The sequence below is a fragment of the Mauremys mutica genome, chromosome 24 (genome assembly GCF_020497125.1).
Source record: "Mauremys mutica isolate MM-2020 ecotype Southern chromosome 24, ASM2049712v1, whole genome shotgun sequence".
NCBI classification, from domain to species: domain Eukaryota; kingdom Metazoa; phylum Chordata; order Testudines; family Geoemydidae; genus Mauremys; species Mauremys mutica.
In genome coordinates this window covers 1,578,710-1,603,092 of record NC_059095.1, presented here as the reverse complement: position 1 = coordinate 1,603,092, position 24,383 = coordinate 1,578,710, and the positions used below count along the sequence as shown (strand labels likewise).

The window sequence follows — 24,383 nt, the reverse complement described above, 5'->3', positions numbered from 1 at the left end:
CTGAGCCCCCGCTGCCCCTCCGAGCCTGTTTCACCGACAGCTAGTGTCCCAGCCCTTTCACAGGCAGAGCAGGGCAGGGGCTCCCAGCACCCAACAGTTCCTTGGGGAGGGGCACGTTCAGCTCAGTCCTTCCAGGGTCAGCCCCAGTGCAAGTCTGACCCTTGCCCAGGAGCCAGCTGGGCTTCCCCCTCCAGCATTCACATGTGGGAGCGGCCCTCCAGAGCGGGACAGACACCTGCTCTCTGGTACCCTGCCACCCCGAGGCTCCTGGGCCCTGCTGGGTCCCCCAGGAAAGATCCTGTGTTAATTCCCAGCGTGGCCACCTGTCCCCCTTCCACTGGCAGAGAAAACCCAGCGCAAACAGAATGATCCAGCCCCTCAGCGCCAGCTGCTTTCCAACTCCAGGGCCGGCGGGCAGGTACGGGCACCGAGACACTCGCAAACTTACCTTCCCGCAGCAACATCAGCTCCAGCATTCCCACCACTGCCAGCACGGGGCATCACTGCGGTCATGTGACATGTGGTGTCCCTCTTAAAGCCCCAGCGCCTGGACTCAGGTGACCAGGTGCAGATCTCAGCGTTCCTTGAAAACAAGAAAAGGAGGTTTCGGGCCCTCCTGGCTGCCGGCAAGAGCTTGAGCTTGTGACCGGAGTGGGACCCACGCCCAGAGATCAGACACCGAGACCCAGAACCTATGGCTCGCGGCCCCAACACCCACCCCACGCAGTAACGGAGGAGCCCCTGGCCGCGTCAGCCCTACTGTCCAAGGAGCCTGCTCGTCGCTGGCCAGCGAGTGCCCGTGCTGGCCAGACCCTGGGAACTGGCCTTAGCAGCAGTCACAAGGACTCTGAGCAGAGCAGAGCTCAGTAGAGGCTCTTGGGCCGGGCCGTGCGCCTGCAGCAGCCAAGTGGGAACTGGTGTGGGGGGGGGTGTCACACCACTCCCCCATTGCACTGCCTGGGGCCCCGGCCAGAGACACTGAGCCCCCCGTAGGGCCTGGATGGACACTCCACGTCTCACGGTGCTCACCCGCCATCTCGGGGGGAGGCTCCCTGAAGCTCCCATGCGACCTCCCCGCATGGCGCTCGGATCTGCTGGGGGTGAGTCACAGAGTTCACTGCCCTAGCCAGGAACATGGGCCCCGGGAGCCCCTGCCCAGGCACCAAGGCTGTGGGCAGGGGCTGGCAGTGGGGAACGCGGGCTCCACAGGGCCAGGTGGGAGAGCCAGAGGCAGAGTTTTCAGCCCAATGGCCTGGCCCCAGAGCCCGCATCCTGGCCCATGGGGGAGGCGGCTGCGGCTCTCAGACCAGGCGGGGTGTGGGAGATGAGCACCATGGCCGGGAAGCGAGCAGGAGCCATGGGGCATGGGGCACGGCCCTGGGAGTGGGGTCCCCTGAGGTGAGGGCATTGGGAATCTGTCCCAGAGGTGACGCTGCCCCCTGTCCCAACTCTAAGCCCGTGGGCTTTATGGGCCTCTGGGATGGGGGTAGGGGGAGAGACTCTGGAGCAGAGCAGCCTGTGATAGGCACAAACCTCCCCCAAGTCACCCCAGCAGCTAACGACAAAGGGACGGCAGCTCCCATCTCCGCCGGGAGGCAGGGGAAGGACTCGGGGCTTTTCCTCCTAGCCACAAAGTAGGGGTGTCGGTGCAATGAGCGGCTCTCTGCTCACATGGGAGCTCGGCCTGCCCTGTGGTGGGGCTGGGGGCGCCTGCAGCCTCCCTCTTCCCAGAACCAAACTCTGTTGTTTTCCGTGCCCCCGCCCGGCAGGGCCTTCCAGCCCCAGTTAGCAGGAGCCAGGGGGACGAAGGGGCTGGATAATCACCTGAGTGGGATTTTTTGGTAATATTTTGATGAGTCCTGTTTGTGCCTCAGTTTCCCCTGTGTTGTTGCCTAAGGGTGGGAAAGGGCTGTTTGCTCTCAGGCCAGGCAGAGACATAGATATGGGTGTCGCCTAGCGATCTGGGTCTTGGTCCCCTTATCAATGGGGGCCTCTGAAAGAAAATGGCAAATCCAATTGCCTGGACATGAATACTTAGCAACCAGCGCCCCAGAGCCATATGGACTTCCCCAGCTCGGGAGCAAACGGCTGGGGGGACGTGTTGGCTGCTGGGGACAGTCAGGGCTCTGGCCTGGAATTTGGACCAAGAGGGTCAGAGAGATGGAGAGACGGGGCTTGAACAATGGCGCTCACCACGGCTTGGCTACCCAGAATGGACGATTCCCTGTGCTAAGCCCAGGCCCTTCCCATGCTGCGACCAGTGACTGATGAGCCAGCACTGAGCGAGGGGCAGCGAGCGCACAGGTCTCCCCCAGGGGCTGAGTCAGTGGGACTCGCTGCCTGGAGCTAAGGAGTTGGTGGAAGAGTGAGACCCCCAGGGGGTCTGGCCCACTGAGTGGGTTCCTGGGGATCCGTCCTGGGGATCCGTGACCCCCACCCTGGTCTGTGCATTAAACACCCCAGCGACCGACCCCAGGCTCAGAGCCAGGGGGAACCCTGGGGAAATCACTGCACGAAAGAAACTGGCCAGGGAGTTGTGTGCTGCCACTGACCGCACACCCACCCTGCCCCTGCCCCTGCCCCTGCCCCACGCTGCGACTGGCCTGCCTGACCCAGGCCAGTGGGTGTGGGGCAGATCCCCTCAACCACACACCTTTCCCCTCCCTCTGGAGGAGCGGCTATTGGCAGCACGTGGGTCTGGATGGGGCCAGCACTCTGGTGGGCTGAGCTGCTCTGTGCCCACCCGGGACAACGCGTCTCATTCCTCATGCTGCAGCTCCGGTCTGCAAAGCAGCCACTAGGAGGTGCTAAGGTGCGACCCCCCCCCAACCCCAACCCCAACCCCAACAGCCCCCGAGATGGCTCTCTGGGACCCACGGAGCACCAGTGCCCAGGCACCCCCACCCCATGGGCACTGGGGTCCCTCAGCACCCCAAACCCAGCTCTCACCCCCACCCCATGGGCACTGGGGTCCCTCAGCACCCCAGACCCTGCTCTCACCCCCACCCATGGGCACTGGGGTCCCTCAGCATCCCAGACCCTGCTCTCACCCCCACCCCATGGGCACTGGGGTCCCTCAGCACCCCAAACCCTGCTCTCACCCCCACCCCATGGGCACTGGGGTCCCTCATCACCCCAAACCCAGCTCTCACCCCCACCCCATGGGCACTGGGGTCCCTCAGCACCCCAGACCCTGCTCTCACCCCCACCCCATGGGCACTGGGGTCCCTCAGCACCCCAAACCCAGCTCTCACCCCCCCCCCAAGGCACTGGGGTCCCTCAGCACCCCAAACCCTGCTCTCACCCCCACCCCATGGCACTGGGGTCCCGCAGCACCCCAAACCCTGCTCTCACCCCCACCCATGGGCACTGGGGTCCCGCAGCACCCCAAACCCAGCTCTCACCCCCACCCCATGGGCACTGGGGTCCCTCAGCACCCCAGACCCACCTCTCACCCCCACCCCATGGGCACTGGGGTCCCTCAGCACCCCAGACCCACCTCTCACCCCCACCCCATGGGCACTGGGGTCCCTCAACACCCCAAACCCAGCTCTCACCCCCACCCCATGGGCACTGGGGTCCCTCAGCACCCCAGACCCTGCTCTCACCCCCACCCCATGGGCACTGGGGTCCCTCAGCACCCCACACCCTGCTCTCACCCCCACCCCATGGGCACTGGGGTCCCTCAGCACCCCAGACCCAGCTCTCACCCCCACCCCATGGGCACTGGGGTCCCTCAGCACCCCAAACCCAGCTCTCACCCCCACCCCATGGGCACTGGGGTCCCTCAGCACCCCATACCCTGCTCTTACCCCCACCCCATGGGCACTGGGGTCCCTCAGCACCCCAGACCCAGCTCTCACCCCCACCCCATGGCACTGGGGTCCCTCAGCACCCCAGACCCTGCTCTCACCCCCACCCCATGGGCACTGGGGTCCAGCAGCACCCCAGACCCTGCTCTCACCCCCACCCATGGGCACTGGGGTCCCTCAGCACCCCAAACCCTGCTCTCACCCCCACCCATGGGCACTGGGGTCCCGCAGCACCCCAAACCCCTGGGGGTGCCCCAGCAGGCGGTGCCTTGCAGAGGGGCAGGAGGCAGCGGGTGCTCCGCCATGGGGCCGTGCCCGGGGCTCGGCCGCTGGCCCCACAGCCTGCCTGCGCCCCGCTCCAGCAGCCGGAGGCGGCGATGGGCTGGGACGGGCTCAGACCAGGGGCACTGCCCCCCCCACGCCCCGGATCGGCCGGGAGCCCCGGGAGCCCTCGCCCCAGCCTCGGGGCTCGCCCCGGACGCGCCGTGTCTTGCAGCGGAGGGCGGGCAGGCGCCTGGCTGCAAGAGCCGCTTCCTGACCCAAAAAGCTGTCAGTCTTCCCGGGATAAATGGCGGAACGTTACATTGCAGCGGCGCGGGGGTGGGGGGCGCGCTGCACCCCCGGGGCTCCCGGCTCCCGGCCGGGGGCCTGCGCGGCTCCTCGGCCCAGCGCCTGGGGGCTCCGCCAGGGGGCTCCGGCGGGCCGAGACCCCGCCCGGGCCTGGCCCGGGTGCAGCCAGCGGCCCGGCCGCCGCCGCCTCCCCCCGCATTCCCAGCCCCGAATGCAGCCGGCCCGGAGCAGAATCAATTGACAGTGCGGGGAGCTTGAAACAGCCGCTGCCGCGGGTTCGCGGCGGGCTCGGGCGGGCTGGCTCGGCGCTGCTGGGAATTGGGGGGTCTCTGTGCCGGGGGGGCGCTGCTGGGAATGGGGGGGGTCTCTGTGCCGGGGGGGGGCGCTGCTGGGAATTTGGGGGGTCTCTGAGCCGGGGGGGGCGGCGCTGCTGGGAATTGGGGGGGTCTCTGTGCCCGGGGGGGGGGGCGCGGCCCTGCTGGGAATTGGGGGGTCTCTGTGCCGGGGGGGGGCGCTGCAGGGAATTGGGGGGTCTCTGTGCCGGGGGGGGCGGCGCTGCGGGGAATTGGGGGGGTCTCTGTGCCCGGGGGGGGCGCTGATGGGACTTGGGGGTCTCAGTGCCGGGGGGGGCGGCGCTGCGGGGAATTCGGGGGTCTGTGCCCGGGGGGGGCGCTGCTGGGACGGGGGGGGCTCTGTGCCCGGGGGGGCGCTGCTGGGAATTGGGGGGTCTCTGTGCCGGGGGGGGCGGCGCTGCTGGGAATTGGGGGGTCTCTGTGCCGGGGGGGGGCGCTGCTGGGAATTGGGGGGGTCTCTGTGCCGGGGGGGCGGCGCTGCTGGGACTTGGGGGGTCTCTGTGCCCGGCGCGGCGCTGCTGGGAATTGGGGGGTCTCTGTGCCGGGGGGGCGCGGCGCTGCTGGGAATTGGGGGGTCTCTGTGCCCGGGGGGGGCGCTGCTGGGACTGGGGGGTCTCTGTGCCCGGGGGGGGCGCGGTCCTGCTGGGAATTGGGGGGGTCTCTGTGCCGGGGGGGGCGCTGCTGGGACTGGGGGGTCTCTGTGCCCGGGGGGGGGGGCGCGGCCCTGCTGGGAATTGGGGGGTCTCTGTGCCCGGGGGGGTGCTGCTGGGAATGGGGGGGTCTCTGTGCCCGGGGGGGGCGCTGCTGGGAATGGGGGGGTCTCTGTGCCGGGGGGGGGCGCTGCTGGGAATGGGGGGGTCTCTGTGCCGGGGGGGCGGCGCTGCTGGGAATTGGGGGGTCTCTGTGCCGGGGGGGGCGCTGCTGGGAATGGGGGGGTCTCTGTGCCGGGGGGGCGGCGCTGCTGGGAATTGGGGGGTCTCTGTGCCGGGGGGGACGCGGCACTGTTGGGAATTGGGGGGTCTCTGTGTCGGGGGGGCGGTGCTGCTGGGAATTGGGGGGGTCTCTGTGCCCGGGGGGGGCGCTGCTGGGAATTGGGGGGTCTCTGTGCCGGGGGGGGCGCTGCTGGGAATTGGGGGGTCTCTGTGCCGGGGGGGGCGGCGCTGCTGGGAATTGGGGGGTCTCTGTGCCGGGGGGGCGCGGTGCTGCTGGGAATTGGGGGGGGGGGTCTCTGTGTCCGGGGGGGCGCGGTGCTGCTGGGAATTGGGGGGGTCTCTGTGCCGGGGGGGCGCGGTGCTGCTGGGAATTGGGGGGGTCTCTGTGCCGGGGGGGCGCGGTGCTGCTGGGAATTGGGGGGGTCTCTGTGGCCGGGGGGGGCGCTGCTGGGAATTGGGGGGGTCTCTGTGCCCGGGGGGGGCGCTGCTGGGAATTGGGGGGTCTCTGTGCTGGGGGGGGCGCTGCTGGGAATTGGGGGGGTCTCTGTGGCGGGGGGCGCGGTGCTGCTGAATTGGGGGGGGTCTCTGTGTCCGGGGGGGCGCGGTGCTGCTGGGAATTGGGGGGTCTCTGTGCCGGGGGGGCGTGGTGCTGCTGGGAATTGGGGGGGTCTCTGTGCCGGGGGGGTGCGGTGCTGCTGGGAATTGGGGGGGTCTCTGTGCCCGGGGGGGGCGCTGCTGGGAATTGGGGGGGTCTCTGTGCTGGGGGGGGCTGTCCTGCGCCAAGGGGACGCCGGGGCAAGGGGGGGCTGAGCACGAGCAGAGCTGCTTTCAGGCGTGGGGGTGGGGGCCCCTGTTGCTCAAACTTTCCCAGCTCGCTGCGAGGAGCGAACCCGGGGCTCCCAGGGGAGCTGCCGGCGGCTCCGGGCACCAGCTGGGGGGCGAGGGGCCCCTTGTCCGCAGATTGCTGCTGCTGCCCGGTATCCAGTGGGGGGGGGGCAGCCCCTCCATCGCCTGGAGCGCTGCAGCCGGGCCCCGCAGGATGGCAAAGCCTCTCTCCTCTTCCTGAGCTGGGAAGCAGTTTGAGACCCCAGCCCCCTTCTCATGGGGGCTGCCCTGTCTGGGGCCCTCTCCCAGGGGAAGCACAGGGGGGCTGCTCAGCCAAGACCCCCAGGTGGTGCAGGCAGCTGGTCTCCTGAGGCCAATGCCTGCCCAGTGCCACCCGTTTGCAGCGGCTCCGCTTGCTGCAGGGCTGCATTGAGCTGGGCTGGAACCATCCTGGCCCAGACACCCACGGGCAGCGTGACGCCAGGATCTGTGTTGCCTGAGGGTCAGAGCATCCCGCTAGTGAAGGCAGGAGCAGGAGCAGGAGCCCCAGCAGGGAGAGGGAGGCGCCCCTGGGGAGCCGGGGGGAGCGGGGAGTGGCCGTGCTTAGGGACATTCACTGGGGCCAAGGAGCGGCAGCTCCTGCAGCTTCCAGCAGCAGCGCCAGCCCCATCTGGTTCAGATTTGTCAGGGGCCGGCGCTGGCCATGGCGCTGTTAACCCCTCGGAGCCTGTGGCCGTATTGTGTCTTCTGGAGCGGGATCTTCCAGGGACAGTGCCCCAGGCTGGCTCGGGGAGAGAGCCCAGGCTGACCTGGCCCCTGTCTGGGGACTCCCCCACCCTGCAGCACCCACCCCTCGTTCCCAGGCCGCGTGGGGTCTGCAAACCCCTGGGGAGGCATGTGCCCTTTCGGTGCCAGCTGCCACACCAGGCCCTGTGCTGGAGTCCAGCTGGGCAGCGCTCTTCGCCCCGCTTCGGCCAGGGCAGCAGGCAGGCTCCTTCGCGTCTGCCCAGGGAGGGGGCATAGTGAAGTGAGCGAGGCAGGGCTGTGGGGGGAGGCCCCATGCCCTGCCCCTGGGCTGAGAGGTCAGACACAGCTGCTCTGAGGGTGGCGTTTCACCTCCCTGACTCCCAAGGGGCTGGGCAGGGGATCCCCACAGTGCCAGTCTCCCATCCCAGTGCTGGGCACATCCAGTCCCAGCACGGCTCATGTCTCACGCTGATTTCCAAGGTGGCTGCAGCGCTGGGGCATTGCATGCTCAGGGCAGCAGCGTTAAGCCCCTGTGTCTGCCCCATGGAGTCGGCTCGGCCCCATGAGGATTGGCAGGGATTAGCCAGCGCGCCGTGGCCAGTCACTCCAGGATTTCTCAGGCGCTCTCTGTGCCAAACATGCAGCAGGCCTTTCAGCAGCACGAGCCAAGCATCAGCAGCACACGGCCTCCCTGTGCCCCAGGGGCTGACGTCAGTGAGCCGGGGCAAAGCAGGAGCCAGGCAGACCCTGCAGGAGCAAGCAGGCAGCTAACCAGCTCCCAGCCTCAATGGGCTCCAATGTGTATGTGCAGTGTGTTGTTATGTGATGAGCATGCATGCATTGTGTGTGCGCATGTTGAGTTTGTGTGTGCACATGCATTCTAGGGTTTGTGTGTGTCTATTGTTTGTGTGGGGTATGTGTGGATGGATTGTGCTCATTTTGTGCATGTCTGAGTGTGCATGTATATACTATGTGTGTATGTGTGTGGGGGGGGAGGGCGTGCATGCCCTGGGCATGTATATTGTCTGGGTGTGTGCATGGGGTGTGTGTGTATGTGTGTGGGAGTTGTGTGTGCAATGTGTGTGGGGGTGCATGCACTGAGTGTAAGTGTGGAGTATGTGTGCATACACTGCGCTCTTTTTGTGCATGTGTGAGTGTGCATCCATATCCTATGTGTGTCTATGTGCAGGCAGTGTGTGTGTGTGCGCGCACTGGCTGCCAAGCTGGCTGCGGTGACCCCAGAGCGTGAGTACTAACTTCAGTTCGGACCGATACGAACCAGGGCACAAATCCCAAACGGGGGGTGAGTTCTGCACCTCGATTTCACCAACCAATTACCGAGTGTGAACCCCTCAGGCACTATCACAGCCTAACCTTGGAGCCAGATAGTCCCCTTGGGTACCCTGATCTCTAGCAGCACCCAGGCGAGCTGCCTTTGTGAGAGATGGGCCCTTACACCAAGGATCACAGCAACATTCAGGTTACTCCCAGTCCCAACGAGCCGTCACTTACCCCAGGTCAGTTGCACCTTAGATCTCACACCAAAGGCAGCGCTTGTAACCAACGGAAGGAAACAAAAGTCAGTTGCACATTTAAAGCAGGTCAACATGCATCCACACAAATGAGTTCCAAGCTTAAGTTTCAAACAGTAATAGTAGCTTCCATAGTAAGATAAGATATTGTCATGGAGGCTGCAGGTTCTGTGGCTTTCAGAGCCCCTCGTGACATTTTCCACTTCAGGTTCCGCCTCGTGACCTGGGGCGGCGAGGCCGGACTGGTCAGCTGGCGCAGGCGGTGTGGGCCCCAGGCCCGGAGATCTCAGGGGCTGGCCCCAGAGCTCTGATCCGCTGCGGGCAGGGTGGGCCGAGAGCTCTGAGCCCCTGTGGGCAGTGGGAGACCCGTAGCTGTCAGCAGCTGCTGTGGGTGGCAGGGGCTGGAGCTGACGGGCCCCCAGCAGTCAGCCCCTCCACCCTGTTATTTTTAGTAAAAGTCACAGACAGGCCACAGGCTCCTGTGAATTTTGGGTTTATTGCCTGCGACCTGTCCATGACTGTTCCTACAAACGGCTGTGACAAAATGTTACCCTTAGTAATCAGCACGCGCTATCTGTCCTTTGGGGCTAACCCAGGCTAATGCAACTGGGGAGCCCTTGCCCCACCCAGTCCAAGCAGCAGAGAGATACAGTTCCTCCTGGTTACTCCCTTCCCCCCCACTTCTACTTTGATCTGCAAACTCAGCTGCTGGGACTGAACCCACTTCACTCTGCTTGGGGCGGGGAGAGGGAAAGTAAACAACCAAGTCTTTTGTCCTCTTTAACGCTCCACTCTAGTCCCTGCGGTGTCAGCGGCCATCTGGGGGGGGCGGGATGTGACTTCGCACCAAGCACCAAGCAATGACTCGCTCCTGTCTGGTGAGTTTCCCCGGGTGCAAAGACTCACAAAGCAAATGCTGGAGCTCACCAGGCAGTCACCACAGGTGTTAGCAGTGAGCTTAACAGCCGGCGGCCACTCCATGTACTCAGCGCAGCCAAACACCTTCTGAGCCCTGCTACCCAGGTTAATAGCGCTGACCCCAGGCAAGCCAGGCAGATTCCAGCTCTGTGTTCGTCAGTGTTCACGAGGCATGGGCACCTTGGCATGAGCTAGCACCCGGTGTGCCAGCGTCACACTGGTTATCTGGGCATTTATGACAGACATGATCCCAACACACCCCTTACTCTGGTCCCCCTTTGCCAACTCTGGTGCCTCCCCATCTGTTGAGGAAGCCAGAATGCCTGTGCATCTCTGGTCCCCCACTGCCCCGCCAGGCTGCGAAGCAGGGCCGATGGCCGTGTCCAGCCTGCTGCCAGGGGTGCCCCTCGCCAGGCACTCGCCTCGTGCTGGGGCGGGCGAAGAGCAGCTCAGCTCCGCTCCGGGGTCTGGCGTCTGCCGGCCAATCTCATCCCAGCTCCGAGGAGGAGGATGTCACCATGGTAACCCATCAAAATGTCTCTGTCGCTCTCCAGGCTCCAGCGCAGCAGATCTGTCTGAGCCAGAGCTCGGGCTGCCGGGTGGAAGGCAAAGGGCTGAGAGTGGACAGTGGCCTCTGCCACGCCGGTGGGGGCTCCCCACCAGCTGCCTGCCAGCGCCCTGCGGCAGGGAGGGGGAGCAGCAGCTGCAGAGCCACGAGCCCTTTGCTGGAGATAAAGGAGGGAGGCGAAGGCACTGGCACCATGGCACCTTCCCCCTGCGAAGGAGACAGTGCCGCCCCTCCTGTGCCCATGTGTCACCCCGTCCCTGACGCCCCAAGGGACCCTCCCCAGCCTCCCCCTGCTGCCAAACCCCTGAGGGAGGGCGCTGGACACGCTGGCATCCTCTGCTTTCGCCGTCACCCCTGGGTAATGTTGGGGCTCGCTGCCAAGTCCCCCCCTTTGACTATGGAACAGTGGGGAAGGAGGGGGGCAAAATCTGCCCATCAGCCCTGGATACAGCTCCTGGCCCGGCCCGGGGAGGGCTTGGCCGAGGGGTCTCTGCAGAGCTAGCTGCCCGCGGTGCGGAGAGCTCTGGGCCTGCACAGGGCCCCGTGGGTGGCAGGAGCCTACACACCCCACTCTGTGTGTGTGTGTGTGTGTGGGGGGGCGTTTAACCCTCCTGCTTCAGGGCTGGAGCCCGTCTCTGGCTCCTCCAGATTAGGGTGACTGCTGTGGGCTGGACCAGCTACTCCCTGGAGAGGGGAGCCTGCAGGGAGGGAGGTCAGGCTGGGGGCTGGGGGCTGGGGCCAGGTTCCCGGAGCAGGCTCAGCAGGTCCCATACCAGGGGAGCCCCCTGCCCAGCCCCCGGGGTGAGACCTGGGGTCTAGTTCTCACCTGGGAGGTTGGGAAATGGCAAAGAACCCAGTAAAGCCCCTGCTCCAGCCCTGGCGACTGCTCAGAGCCACTGGGGTCTTTGTCCCGCTGCAAGGCCGAGCCCCTGGCACTGTGCCCGCTTCCTGGAGCCAGCAAAGCTCCTTCGAGCCAGGGCAAGTCCGTGCAGCTGCCCCAGAGGGGTGGATCAGGGACAGCCCAGACCCGGTGCTCGAGCTGGAGCTCTATGGATTCTCCATGAAGGTGTCTCCTGCGAGCCCCGATTTCCTGCTGTGAGACTCCGGACCTGGCTGCTCCAGCCATGGCTCGAGGCTGGCCTCTGCCGGCCACACGCCCAGGCTACCAGTCGCATCCTGGCTGCGTTTCCTCCCCAGGCCAGCAGCCCTCGTCCACCGGGCTCCCCTCGCCACACCAGGAACCAGACCGGGCGGCGTTTCATTATTGGATCATGGTGGATCGAGAGCTCCGCTCAAGACTGGCTCCTGCCGAAAACTGCAGTGAGACTCAGCTCAGTGTGACAGGAATGGCCACACCGGGCCAGACCGATGGCCCTGCTAGCCCAGTCTGTGCCAGTGCCCAGTGCCAGCTGCTTCAGAGGGAACGAAGAGGACAGGGCAATTACTGAATGACCCATCCCCGGTCGGCCAGCCCCCCTTCCGGCAGTCAGAGGCTAGAGACACCCACAGCATGGGGTGGTGTCCCTGAGTATCTGGGCTCATTGCTGAAGCTAGCCACCAGGAACTTCTCTAGTTCTTTTTTGAAGCTGGTTATATTTTGGCCTTCACCACATCCCCTGGCAATGAGTCCCCAGCGTGACTGTGCGTTGTGTGAAGAAGCACTCGCTGCCTTCTGTTTGTTTTAAACCTGCTGCCTGTTCATCTCATCCGGTGACCCCTGGTTCTGGTGTTATGGGATGTCCCTGGTCACTTTCTCCACAGCGTACCCGATTGTACGGACTATCCGCTCCCGCTTCGCCGTCTCGTCTCTAAGCTGAACAGTCCCACTCGTAATCCCTCCTCATATGGAAGCTGTTCCCTCTTTCTTGCCCTTCTCTGCCAAGTCTAATGCAGCCGTGCTGGAGATGGAGTGACCCGAGCTACCTGCAGTGGACGAGGTGGGGGTGCACCGGGGATTTATACAGCAGCATTATGGTGTTTTCTAGTTTATTATCTATCCTTTTCCTACCGGTTCCTGGCTGCACCAAGTGCAGTCACCGTTGGAAGGCAGCGCGCCCCGGCCTGTGCCTTGGCAGCGCGCACACTCGGCCAATTGCTCCTTTCCATAACTCAGGCTCTGCCTCCCCTGGTTTGCTTGGCTTCACGCCACCCACCTCTGCCTCCACTCCCGCTCACCCACGCCCCTTCCAGGCCCCCGGTGCCACCGCACACCTGCTGCGCTGGGCCAGAGCGCTACGGCCCCAGTGCAAAGGCTGCAGCGCTATTTTGGGACGCGGCGGCTGCTTTGCAGAGAAAGGGGTTTGGGGCTGTGGCTCTGGGAGAGCAGGGAGCTGCCCTGGGCTGGGGGGCCCAGGGAGAATCAGCCCCCGCCCACACCTGCACCAATGACCCTGCCACTCTCAGGCAGCTTGTCTCTACCCAGCCCAAAGGGGGGCGGGGATGACACCCCACACTGGGCCGACTGCGGCTGGAGAGTCCCCCCCCCGACAGCAGCAGCTGGCTCCAAGCTCCGCTATCAGCACTGCCAGCAAAGCAGCTGCTCGGCTTCCCTGCCAGCCAGCCGTGCTGAGAAGACGGCAGCTCGGAGCCCATATCTGCTCCCTGGGGCAGATAAGGAACATGCCCCCAGTCACCTGGCCTCCAGCTGCCTGCTCGCCAGGGAGGTGCCCGCAGGGGCTGGCGGGTGGGTACAGCCTAGGCTCACCAGACAGCAAGTGGGACAAATCAGGACGGGGTGGGGGGATGGGGGTTATAGGAGCCTCAATAAGAAAAAGACCCAAAAATCGGGACTGTCCCTATAAAATCGGGACATCTGGTCGCCCTAGTGCAGCCCCAACACCAGTGGCCCTGACTCGCTGGTGAAGGTGAAACTCTCCTGCCAGCCCAGTGGGGCCTGGAGCAGGCTGGGGGGCAGAGGAGCAGCTTGCCCTGGGGCTGGCCAGGCTCTGTGTGCTCCGGGGGTGCACAGGGAGCCTGCACTGCGCGGGGCAGCCCAGCCAGGGAACCTCGCTCCCAGTGCTGCAAGGGGGAGCGGCAGCCCCAGGCTCGTGCTGCCTCCAGCCCAGGCTCTAAGGCGGCTAGGGGGGCAGGGAGGCACTGGCAGGACCCAGCCATGGCCACATTGAATTAGCTCCCAGGGATGATGGCTGCAGCCAGCGATAAGCTGCAGAGTCTCCCAGGGCCAAGGCCCATGGCGTGGCTTTGCTGCCCTCTTGTTACAGGATCGAGTATGGCACATGAGGTCGTGTCAGCCTAGGGCCGTGGTCCCAACGCGGTGCCCGCCGGAGCGGAGCATCAATGTGCGCCCGCGTACTGGCCGGCGGACGAGCATCTGCCGAAATGCTGCCAAGAAGCAGCAGCATCCAGAGGCGTTGCCGCCAAAATGCTGCTGATTTTCAGTGGCATTTCGGCGGCGACACCTCTGGATGACGCTGCTTCTTGGCGGCATTTCGGAGGATGCTCGTCCACCGGCCACAGTCCTCGGTGGCTTGTTGTCCGGCGCCCGCCAGACAAAAAAGGTTGGGGACCACTGGGCTAGGGGTTGGCACCTGGCACGTTTGCAGCGGACGTGGCCATTCCTCCAGCCCCCTGGCCACGCCCGACACAGGTGACCCAGACAGTCTCATCAGAGCTTCCCCACCATAAACTTTCCAAGCTCAGGCTTGACGCCAGTTCGGTTGTTTTGCCCCGACAGCTCCCCTGGGGAGGCTGTTCCAGAGCTTCACTCCTCCGATGGCTAGAAACCTGCGGCTAATTTCAAGCCTACACTTGTTGCTGGCCGGCAGACAGTGGTTTGGAATCGGGCCCTTCTCCAAACCCTGGGACCAGCCCATTGCGTGACCAGCCGTCTGTGGCCAGGAAGTGCTGCAAACCGGCTTGTGAAATGTGACACTGGGCAGGAGATGTGCATGTGGGGAATCCCCAGCCAGCCAGCACTGTCTGCGCTTCCCAGAAACGGAGCCTGCTGCACCCAGCTCCATCCCGCCTTCCTCATTCTGTGGTGTCCAATCAACAAAAGAGACGAGGCAGTTCTGACACATGGGTGAGCGCCCCCCCTCCCACACACACACACACTGTGAGTGTCAGGATCGCAGACGCACACCCCTGGGCTCACCACACTGAGCCCTGCCCTGTCACTCGCTCTCCAGGAGGGGCTGTTCCCCCCCTACGGCGGAGACTAGAGAAACCCCGACTGACCTAACCCCTCCTGTTTGCACTCCCCTCTCTGCCCCTCTGCTCAGCTCTCTGGCCTTCCCCACAGCTGGCGGGGGAGCCTTCTGCTCTGCAGCAGCTTCCCCGTGGCTCTGCCTCCCACCCCGCGTCAGTTCCACTCCCAGGGCCCCGACTGCTGGCTGAGAGTCCCCGGCGCCCCTGCAGATGTCAGTCGACCCCCTCGCCAGCTGCAGCTCTGCCCGGTCACTGTCTGCACGCCAGCCAGGCTCTCCCCATCTGGATTTGCTTTTCCTGCAGTCCCCGCAAGCTATTGACTAGCACCGGTCCATGGTGAACTACAGCACTCGCGTTACACCCAACCAGCCAGAGAAAACACACACACACACACACACACACACACTGTGCGACCACCTTTCGGTGACCAGTCGTCCCGCCCAGACCGAGAGAAACAGCTGCCAGTGCAGAGCCAGAACTGCCCCGGTATCTCCACAGGGAGTCTGCTGGCCAGTGTGACGCAGGCTTTTCTCAGCCACCTGGCGGGCCAACATTCAGTGAACGAGTCTGTACATCCCAGACCCAGGGGATCCCTGCCAGCCTCATGCCCTCTCTGCCAGTTGGCACAGAGCTCCTGGCTCACAGCGGCATCACTCGTTAAGGAGTCACTCAGCATATTGCCAATCCTGGGATTTCCCCTCAGTGCACCCTCCTCACTACAAGAGCTTCCCCTTCAGCGGGAACAGGAACGCCCAGGCCTCCTGCCCGCTTCTGCCTCCCAATCTCACTCGCCAGCGAGCCCCCGACTCTGCCGGCCCCTCAAACGGGAAATAAAAGTGCCCACCCAAGCACTGTGCGGCCTGAGGGCATGGTGTGATGGGACTCAGCCGATCTGTGACAGCTGGCAGCAAATAGCTCCAACGGCCGGAGATGGGCACTACATGGGGAGGGCGCTGAGTCAGGGGTGGTAGATTTGTATAATTTTTGGTGATGCCCAGAACAGGTCCAAGTCACCCCCCCACACACACACACACCTGCCTAAGGCTCTAGGAGGAAGTTTGGGTGTGGGAGGGGTGCAGGCTCTGGGATGGAGTTTGGTTGCTGGGTGCAGATTCTGGGCTGGGGCAGGGGATATGGGCTCTGGGAGAGAGTTTGGGTGCAGGAGGCGTGTGGGCTCTGGGAGGGGTTTGGGTGCTGGGCTCTGGGCTGGGAGAAGGGGAGGAGGTTTGGGTGCTGGATGCAGGCTCTGGGCTGGGAGAGGGGGAGGGGGTGCAGTGGGCAGGCTGCCCTGGGGCTGGGGGCCAGAGAGGAGGACTCCCCCGAGCCCTCTCTCCGGCAGCACCAGCAAGCTCCAGGGGAGAGGAGGGCAGCCCCCTCCCCAGCCCCCCTGGTGCCACACTCACTCAAGCCCCCCAGGGTGCTGCTCAGGAGATCCAGCCAGAATAAGGTCCCCCTGCCTCGGGCTGCCCCCGGCACTGCTCCCTTGTAGCTGGCTGCAGCTGGCGAGGGAGCTCAGCGCGGAGCTGCCCGGGGCAGGTGGGGACGCTGGGGGGAGGAGACGCTCGGGGGAGGTGCACGGGGGCAGCAGGCAGGGCCGGGGAGAAGACCCTGCCCCAAACATTGGTGGAGCTGGGCCCCCCGGGGCCCTGAATTTGCTGGAGCCCAGGCACCTCGGGCCCGTATAACTCCCTGCCCCTACTCCGAGTTACTACAGAGGATGCTCTCCCAGGTGTCTGGCTGGGGGGTCTCGCCCGCATGCTCAGGGTCCAACTGATCGCCAGCTCTGGGGTCGGGAAAGAATTTCCCCAGGTCAGACTGGCAGGGACCTTGGGGGGTTTCGCCTTTCGCTGCAGCATGGGGCACGAGTTACTTGCAGGTTTAAACAAGAGTCAGTGGTGGATTCGCTCTAATGTGAAGTCGTTAAGCCGTGATTTGAGGATATCAGTGGCTCTGACATGGGTTAGGGGTGTGGTTCTATGGCTCTGACAGAGGTTAGGGTCTATTTCAGGAGCGGGGGGCGTGGTTCTGGGGCCTGTGATGTGCAGCAGGTCAGACAGCTGATCATGATGGTCCCTTCTGACCTTAACGTCCCTGAGTCGTCCCAGCCTGTCTCCCTGCGGGGGGGAAGCCTGGCTCACTGGCACACCGCACAGAGCCAGTGCCCGCCATGGGGGGGAGCGTCCTGAGAGCTGCGTGTGCTCGGCAGCCAGGCTGGAGCCGAGCTGGCGGAAGCAGCCTCTGCACTGGTGTGTTTCCATGACCCTTTGCTTTGTGCTTCAAGCAAGGAGCCGAACCCGCCCCTGGAGTGCAGGGGGGAGCACCCAGCTCGCCTGTGGGCAGCCGCCCTGGGGGATTTCAGCACTTTCCCCTCCATGCTGCATTTACTGTAACTGCCTTTGCTTCACCCAGCCCAGCTTCCCCAATTCACTCTCAAGCCGGAGTCAGACACTGGCTGCGGGGGGAGGGGAGCCAGGAGCTCGCCGGGCTGAGGACTCCAGATGGGTCTGGCAGCACAGACAAAGGGGCTGTTTCCAGCAGGGCCAGAGCGGGGCATAGCCTGCCCCGGGGAGCTCGAGTCTCGCTAGCATGGGCACAACAGCAGCAAAGACAGGTTACAAGCCCAGCAGGGACCCTGGGGACAGGCGGCTCACTGGCCCTGCTCCGGTTACCTGGGCTAGCTGGATTCAAGCTTGCTTGCTAGGCTATGCCGGCCCATGTACGGCTCTGGGCAAGGCGTGAAGGGGACGAGCCAGGCTGGAGCTGCAGGGCGGGGATCTGCGATACGCACCTTCCGGCCCCCGCCAGGCTGCCCGGGCCCGTGGGCTGCAACGCGCCGGCCCTGCGGGCAGGCTGGGCTGGGTGCTCGGGGAACACAGCAGGAGTCCGGGCCCATGGTCGGGAGGGGTCAGGTGTGTGGTGCCCACGGTGGGGGCTGCTAGGGGAGGGAGCCCAAGGGAGGCTGCCTTGCCCAGCGTGGCAGACAGCGCCCAGGGAGAGGGGGTCAGGGTGGCAGTGTCTGCAGTGACACGGTGCAGGGGAGAGCCAAAGGCAGCGGGTCTGTGGCCAGAAGAGAGGGCAGATGGGGTGCACTGGCCCCGGGGGCCTCCATGCAGGGCCCCCAGGAGCACTGGACACCGACATGCAGAACCCTGAGAGCTAAGCAGGGCGACCAGACGGCAAGTGGGAAGAATCGGGACCGGGGTGGGGGGTAATAGGAGCCTATATAAGTAAAAGCCCCAAAACCCTATAAAATCGGGACATCTGGTCACCCTAGAGCTAAGGGAGGCTATGGGTCAGTGGGGGGGAGGGGGGTCCACAAGGCTCCTGAGTCCTTTGCCCCAAGCTCCACAGCAGGCCCCGGGCGCCCTCAGCCCCAGCTCGCTGACCTCTGCAAGCAGCTGCCCTTCGCTCAGCATTTTCTCCTGCTTGGGGGTGGGGCGGGTCACAGTTTTCATTTGCCTCCTTGTGACATCTGAGCAGAGGAAACCTCACGTCCTTCCTGTGCCCAGGATGCAGCGTCAGCGCCATGGGCTGGGCAGGGGCCATGCTCCGTCTTGGTGCCTCAGGAGCTGGTGGGGCAGGGCCCTGCAAGCCTGGGCACCCTGCCCCCTTCCCTGTGGGCAGCGGAAGGGAGCTCCATGCCATGGCACAGGATGGCAGCAGTGCCCATGCTCGGGCACTCTCCACCTCGGTGCAGGCCCTTCGCACCGAGGCTAGTGCAGGGGCAACCCCCCAGCGGTGCTGAAAGGCTCCGCCCCTGCCCCCCCCTCCCCGTGTCTCACTCCCTCGTTGTTCTGCAGGGTCTGTGATGTTACCCAGTGGGCCTCCCCCCCAGCTGGGAGCCCCCCAGCACCCCCACTCCGACAGGGAGCCCTCCCTGATGGGGCCGCTCCAATCTCCACTGGCCTGGCCCTGCTGCCAGGCTCCGATGTGCCAGGACGGCATGGCCTTGCTCTGCCCGGGGGCCAGGAAGCCCCCCTGGGCCCAGCAGACGCCCCTCGCTCAGCAGCGCCCAGCACGGGGGGATGCCCGACTGAAAACGAAAGCAAAGGGAGAGGGGCAGAGAAGGGAGGAGCCCAGAGCCAGCACACAGCCTGGGACGGCCTGGTGAGGGCAGGTCTCGCCTCCTGCTCCCCGAGCCCCGGCCTGGCTCTCTAGCTACACCACCGAGCTCCCCTCCCCTCCGCTGTGACAGCCTCTGGCCAGCAAGAGAGGAACTGCCTGTTCCTCTTCTGTCCAGTGCCGAGTCGCACAGCAGAGGAGCAGCCGCAGCTGAGGGCGGGAGGCAGGCGACAGCTCAGGTACAGGGCAGGGGGCTCCATGGGGCAGGGTGGGGGCAAGGCCAGCGGGCAGGTGCCTCTCGCTCTGTGCCACCGAGCAGCGCGGGGTGCCCGGGCTCACCTCGACGTAGGGGGCGTGAACGACCTCAGGGGAGCGCAGTGCCCGTTAGCCACAAGCCATCAGCTGTCTCGGCAGGCCATGGCCAGGCAGCCCCACCCTCACCCCTCAGCCGGAGCTTGCGGCTCTGAGCAGACAAGGTGCAAGAGGCTGCACGGGGGAGCCCTGCCAGGGGTGCCGAAGGGCAGAGGCTGCATCGTGGCTGGGACCTTCCCTGAAAATGGCCCGAGTGGTGAATGCCTAGAAGACCACCCACGAATGGCCTGCGACGCCACTGCTCCCTGGGGGTTCGTCTGCCCCAACTCCATCTCCCCGGGGCCGAGCCGGAGCGCAGACCCCCCCAGCCCTCCTGCCCCCAAGGCTCCCCGTGCTCAGGCTGGAGCACAGAGCATTTCTCTAGCTCCATTTGCCCCGACTATCTTCAGCTCCGCTCTCCGCCCCTCCTCCCTCCTCTCCCCACAAAGCCGCGGCTTGTGACTCTGCAGAGCAGCTACTTCCCCAGCTCTACTCTTCCCCAAGGCTCCAAGCGGAGCCCCACAGCCAAGTCTATCGGTGCCTGGGGGGAGGGGAGCCAGGGCTCCTGGGGCACCCAGCGCAATACTGGGGAGCAGGGCCCACTTCTCCCCCACCCCTCCCGTTCCCTTCTGCCACCTCCTTTGCGTAATGGGCGTGCAGGCACCTGAGGGGCTCTGCTGGGGCTAGCGCTGCCTGGGCCTGGGGCATAATGCACTGGGAGTCGCTGCGGCGTCCTCTTGCCGGGGGGAGCCTGGATGGAGCAGCCCGGCCTGGGGCGTGGAGCAGATAGGACCGAAGGGGTGTTCTCCTCCCCCCCGTTTACAGCCTGCTTGTGTCTTGCTTCCCGGCTAGGAAGATGCTGGCACTCCTGGCAGCCCTGCTCCTCCTGCACCGCGCGCCGTCCAGCTGGGCGCATTACTCGAAGTCTCCAAATTCAAACTCCTGTGTGGTCCTGGACTGGTCGGAATTCAGTAGCAACACTCTGCGAGCCCTGAACCTCAGCAACCATGGCATCAGGGAAATCACTGGCCCCACCCAGCTGCGGGAGTCGGTCCACACGCTGGATCTGTCCTTTAACTGCCTGCAGAGCCTTCCCTCGGATTTCCTCTCCCAGGCACGCGCTCTCAGGCAGCTCTACCTGCAGCACAACCAGCTGCGGGAGCTGCCCACCGAGTTCTTCAAGAACGCCACCAGCCTGCAGAGCCTGGTCGTGGACTGCAAGTGCGACGTCGTGGGGAGCGTGGTCAGCCACTGCAATAGCCCCACCAACAGCACGAACCGCACCTGCCACTGCCTCCCAGAGCAGGAGAAATCCGAGTTCTACAACGTCACTGAGTTCCACAATGTCACCAAGCTCGACGTCACTGAGTTCTACACGCAGCACTGCCAGCCTCTTTGCACGCCACTGTGCGTGGCCATCACCAGCTCCGTGCTGGCCGTGCTGCTGCTGGCGGGGGGCCTGGCTGTGGCCTTGTTCCTGCTCAGGAGGAGGAGACAGGCCTCCGTCGTCCACAGCAAACGGGAATCCACCGCATCCATCACCCACGGCCAGCCGCGCTACATCAGCCGCAACGCAGAGACGGGGCCCGGCCAGGCCGGCGACTATGAAAACGTCTTCATTGGCCACTCCCAGCCAGTCGGGCAATACGAGTGTCTGGAGAGAAAGGGACCGCAGTACAGGTGAGCACCGACTCAGTGTGAACCCCCCAAGGCAGCATCCCTGGGGCACCAGGTCCCCTTCCCTCGGAGCAGGCAACCTGGGAGCCTGCATCCATGGGGATCGATCGATGGATCGAGAGGGTGGATGGGGATCAGATAGATAGATAGTGTGATAAAGTTCCTCCTCTACCTCGGTGGCGCATTGGCGCATTTTGCTAGCCTCAGAGATCTTCCTGTGTTGGATCAGGAGTTGGGAGGTTTGGGGGGAACCCGGGCCCACCCTCTACCCCGGGTTCCAGCCCAGGGCCTTGTGGACTGGAGCTGTCTAGAGTGCCTCCTGTAACAGCTGCACAACAGCTACAACTCCCTGGGCTACTTCTCCATGGCCTCCTCCCAACACCTTCTTTATTCTCACCACAGGACCTTCCTTCTGGTGTCTGATAACACTTGTACCCCTCAGTCCTCCGCAGCACGTCCTCTCCCTCCCAGCTCCTCACGCACCCCTCACTGACTGGAGTGAGAGCCTTTTTATACCAGGTGTCCTGATTAGCCTTAATTACTTCTAGTAACTTCCCAATTGGCTGCAGGTGTCCTAATTAGCCTGCTGTCACGGAGTCCCCGGGCGCTGCTCTGGAACTGCTCCCCACCAAGCCAGGCAGGACTCTGGGGAGCCTCCTCTCCCTCGGAGTAGACTGTCTCCAGGGCGAGAAGCTCACACGGCTTCACCTCCTGGGTCTCTCCTTGGAGCATTCAGCATCCTCTGCCCTCCGTGCGCTTCCCACAGCGAGTCCGCCCAGGCGGGGTCCTGGGGAAGCCGCAGGGTCCTGCACCCCCACTTCACAGTCAGACGTGACTCTCAGCCAGCCAGTAAGACAGAGGTTTATTTGGCTGACAGGAACACAGTCCAAAACAGGTCTTGCTGGTACAGACAGCAGGACCCCCTTTAGTTAGGTCCATCTGGGGCCCCAGGGAGGCCACAGCCCCGTTGGGAAGCCCAAGCCCCATCAGGGTGCCCCTCTCCATTTCCCAGCCAGTTTCCAAACTGAAACTCCCTCCAGCCCCTCACTCAGCCTCCCCCCGGCTCCTCCCCCAGCCTTTTTCCAGTGTCCTGGGCAGAGGTGTCACCTGGCCTCCAACCCCACTCCTGGGTTCTCAGGTTACATGCTCAGGTACCCTCCCTTCCCCAGTAAAACTCCCCTGCAACCTTCCCAGGTCAATACTCCCCACTCAGCAGTCACAGAACACAGCAAGAACATCCCCACTTCGTCGCACCTGCCTGCCTTAATTAGTTCTAGAAAGTTCCTGAGTGTTCTGGAATAGTCCCTGTTATCTTACCCAGGGAAAAGGGACCTGCTTAACCTGGAGCTAATGTATCTACCTTCAACCACTCTCTTGTAGCCATCTGGCCTGACCCTGTCACGATAGATAGATAGATAGATCAATAGATAGATAGATAGATAGATAGATAGATGGTGGGTGTGTATGGATAGATAGATAGATAGATAGATAGGTGGGTGTGTATGGATAGATAGATAGATAGATAGGTGGGTGTGTATGGATAGATAGATAGATAGATAGATAGATAGGTGGGTGTGTATGGATAGATAGATAGATAGATAGATAGATAGATAGGTGGGTGTGTATGGATAGATAGACAGATAGATCAAGGGGGTAGCCACCCACCTTCCTCTCCGAGGGCTCATCAATCAGTTTGGGTTATTTAAGGTAAGAGCCACGTCTGGCTGGTCGTGGGCTCAGTCTGAGCACCTTAGAAACAGAGCCTCCACTGGGTGGCTCTTAACCCTTTAAACACTCTGGGAACCCAAGGAGCCACCACCCTGCGTCTGGGTGAAACATGCCAGACGTCGAGGGCCGGGTGAGCCGCCCGGATGCGCCTGGGGCTGCAGCAGCCTGAGGCTGGGTTCTGGCCTCACCCAAGATGTTTTATCAGAGCAGAGGAGGGTTTTAAGCAACGTCCTGGCTAATTCCCTCTCCCCCCCCCCCCCCCGCCCATGGGCAACCTTGCCGTGGCAAATCTGCAGAGCCAGGGGATTCGGCCTCACTGGCAGGGGAGGGGTTAACCCTGAGGCTTTGCTGAAACCCGGGATGGTGAAACAGCCTCCGATGAAATTAACAAATGTGGGAAGTTTGGGGAGGTGGTTTGAGAACAGCACCTCGCTCGTCACCCTCGGGGCATGATGGGTAAGTCAGTCCCTGCCCCCCAGTCCCTACCACGACGCTCTGTCCTCACCCTCCAGGCCCTGCCACGGCGCTCTGTGCCCCACCCCCGGCCCTGCCACGGCGCTCTGTGCCCCACCCCCGGCCCTGCCACGGCGCTCCGTCCTCCTCGCCCCCCTCCAGGCCCTGCCACGGCGCTCTGTCCCCTTCTCCCAGGCCCTGCCACGGCGCTCCGTCCTCCTCGCCCCCCTCCAGGCCCTGCCACGGCGCTCCGTCCCCCCCCAGGCCCTGCCACGGCGCTCCGTCCCCCTCCCTCCCCAGGCCCTGCCATGGCGCTCCCCCCCCAGGCCCTGCCACAGCGCTCCGTCCCCCTCCCTCCCCAGGCCCTGCCACGGCGCTCCCCCCCCAGGCCCTGCCATGGCTCTCCGTCCCCCCCCGCCAGGCCCTGCCACGGCGCTCTCCCCTCCTCCCCCAGGCCCTGCCACAGCGCTCCATCCCCCCAGTCAGTCACATGTCACTCCACATCCCACAAACCTACCCCCGCAGCTGCTGTCTGAATTTGCCACAGAGAAATTCTTGCGACAAAGTCAGTTTCCTGGCTAAAAAGAGCAGAAGCTCGTGACCAGACTTCAGCCGCGGGGGTGACATTCCCCTGTGCTAGGAGCTGTGGCCCTGGGCCTGCCACGTCTCCAGGAGCTGGGGCCCAATCCCTTCCCTCCCTTGCACCCTGGGGCAGTGTCGACATGGAGCAGAAGGCCGGTCGGGCACTAGCCAGGAGACCTGGGATCTGCCACAGCCCCCCAGGTCACCCCAGCTGCCCCTGGGCCTCAGCTCCCCCTCGCTGGGGCATTGGCAGACTGCGCGCCGCTCAGACACTGCAGTGTAAACGCATCTCGGCCCAGTTCTCTCCACTTAACCCCCGTCGAGGGAGCCAGCCAGCCGGTGCCAGCCCAGGGGGGATTCACACCCTGGGGGTAGAGCCTCTGGGGCTGGCCCTGTCTGTCCCCAGGCGCTAAGCACAGGAGGGTAACCCAGGGCCCTCTCCACTGTCTGTCGCAGAGTCCAGCAGCTGGTGGACGAGGACTGTTACATGGAGAGCGACACCTGCCACGGAGACCAGCCCATTTACGCCAACACCCAGCAGCTGTACAGCAGCAGCAGCCCCGCGCCCAGTGACGCCGAGGAGGTGTACATCGTCCCGGACAAATGAGCCCCCCGCCCGCCCGCCCAGAGGCAGGCACCCCAGCCCCGGCTGTCTCTGGGGAGCGGGCTCGGGGAGGGGGGTGCCACAGTCCCGTTCAGCAGCTGTGACCATGTGTCACGCCCCGGGGAGGGGACTGCTGGGGATCCCAATTAAAGCAAAATCACCTGGCAATTGCTTCTCTCCCCCCCACCCCGGTATTACCCTGCAGCCATGACCCAGTCCAGCCCCACTGGAATGCAGACAGCTCAGGTTCCCCTGGGGGGCTGGAATTTCCCCTCCCCCATGCAGAGGGGGAGCTCCCCACAGGGCGAGGGAGGGGATCGTACCCCTGCCTCAGTCTGCAGATTCCTCCAGAAATAGCTCCCGCTTCTCCTGCCAAAGTGCCTGGTTCTGCACCAGGCTGGCTGAGCCGCTGCTGGGACCCAAACACCAGCAATGTGGCCTCCATGTGGTTTCCTCTGCACCTGGGAAGTGTGTGTGTGTGTGTGTGTGTGTGTGTGTGTGT

At 64.4% G+C, this 24,383-nt stretch overlaps 1 pseudogene; it reads left to right on the top strand.

Annotated features, from left to right (window-relative positions):
* Nucleotides 1-19,546: 19,546 nt before the first annotated feature.
* On the top strand, nucleotides 19,547-24,383 carry LOC123355972 (annotated as a pseudogene).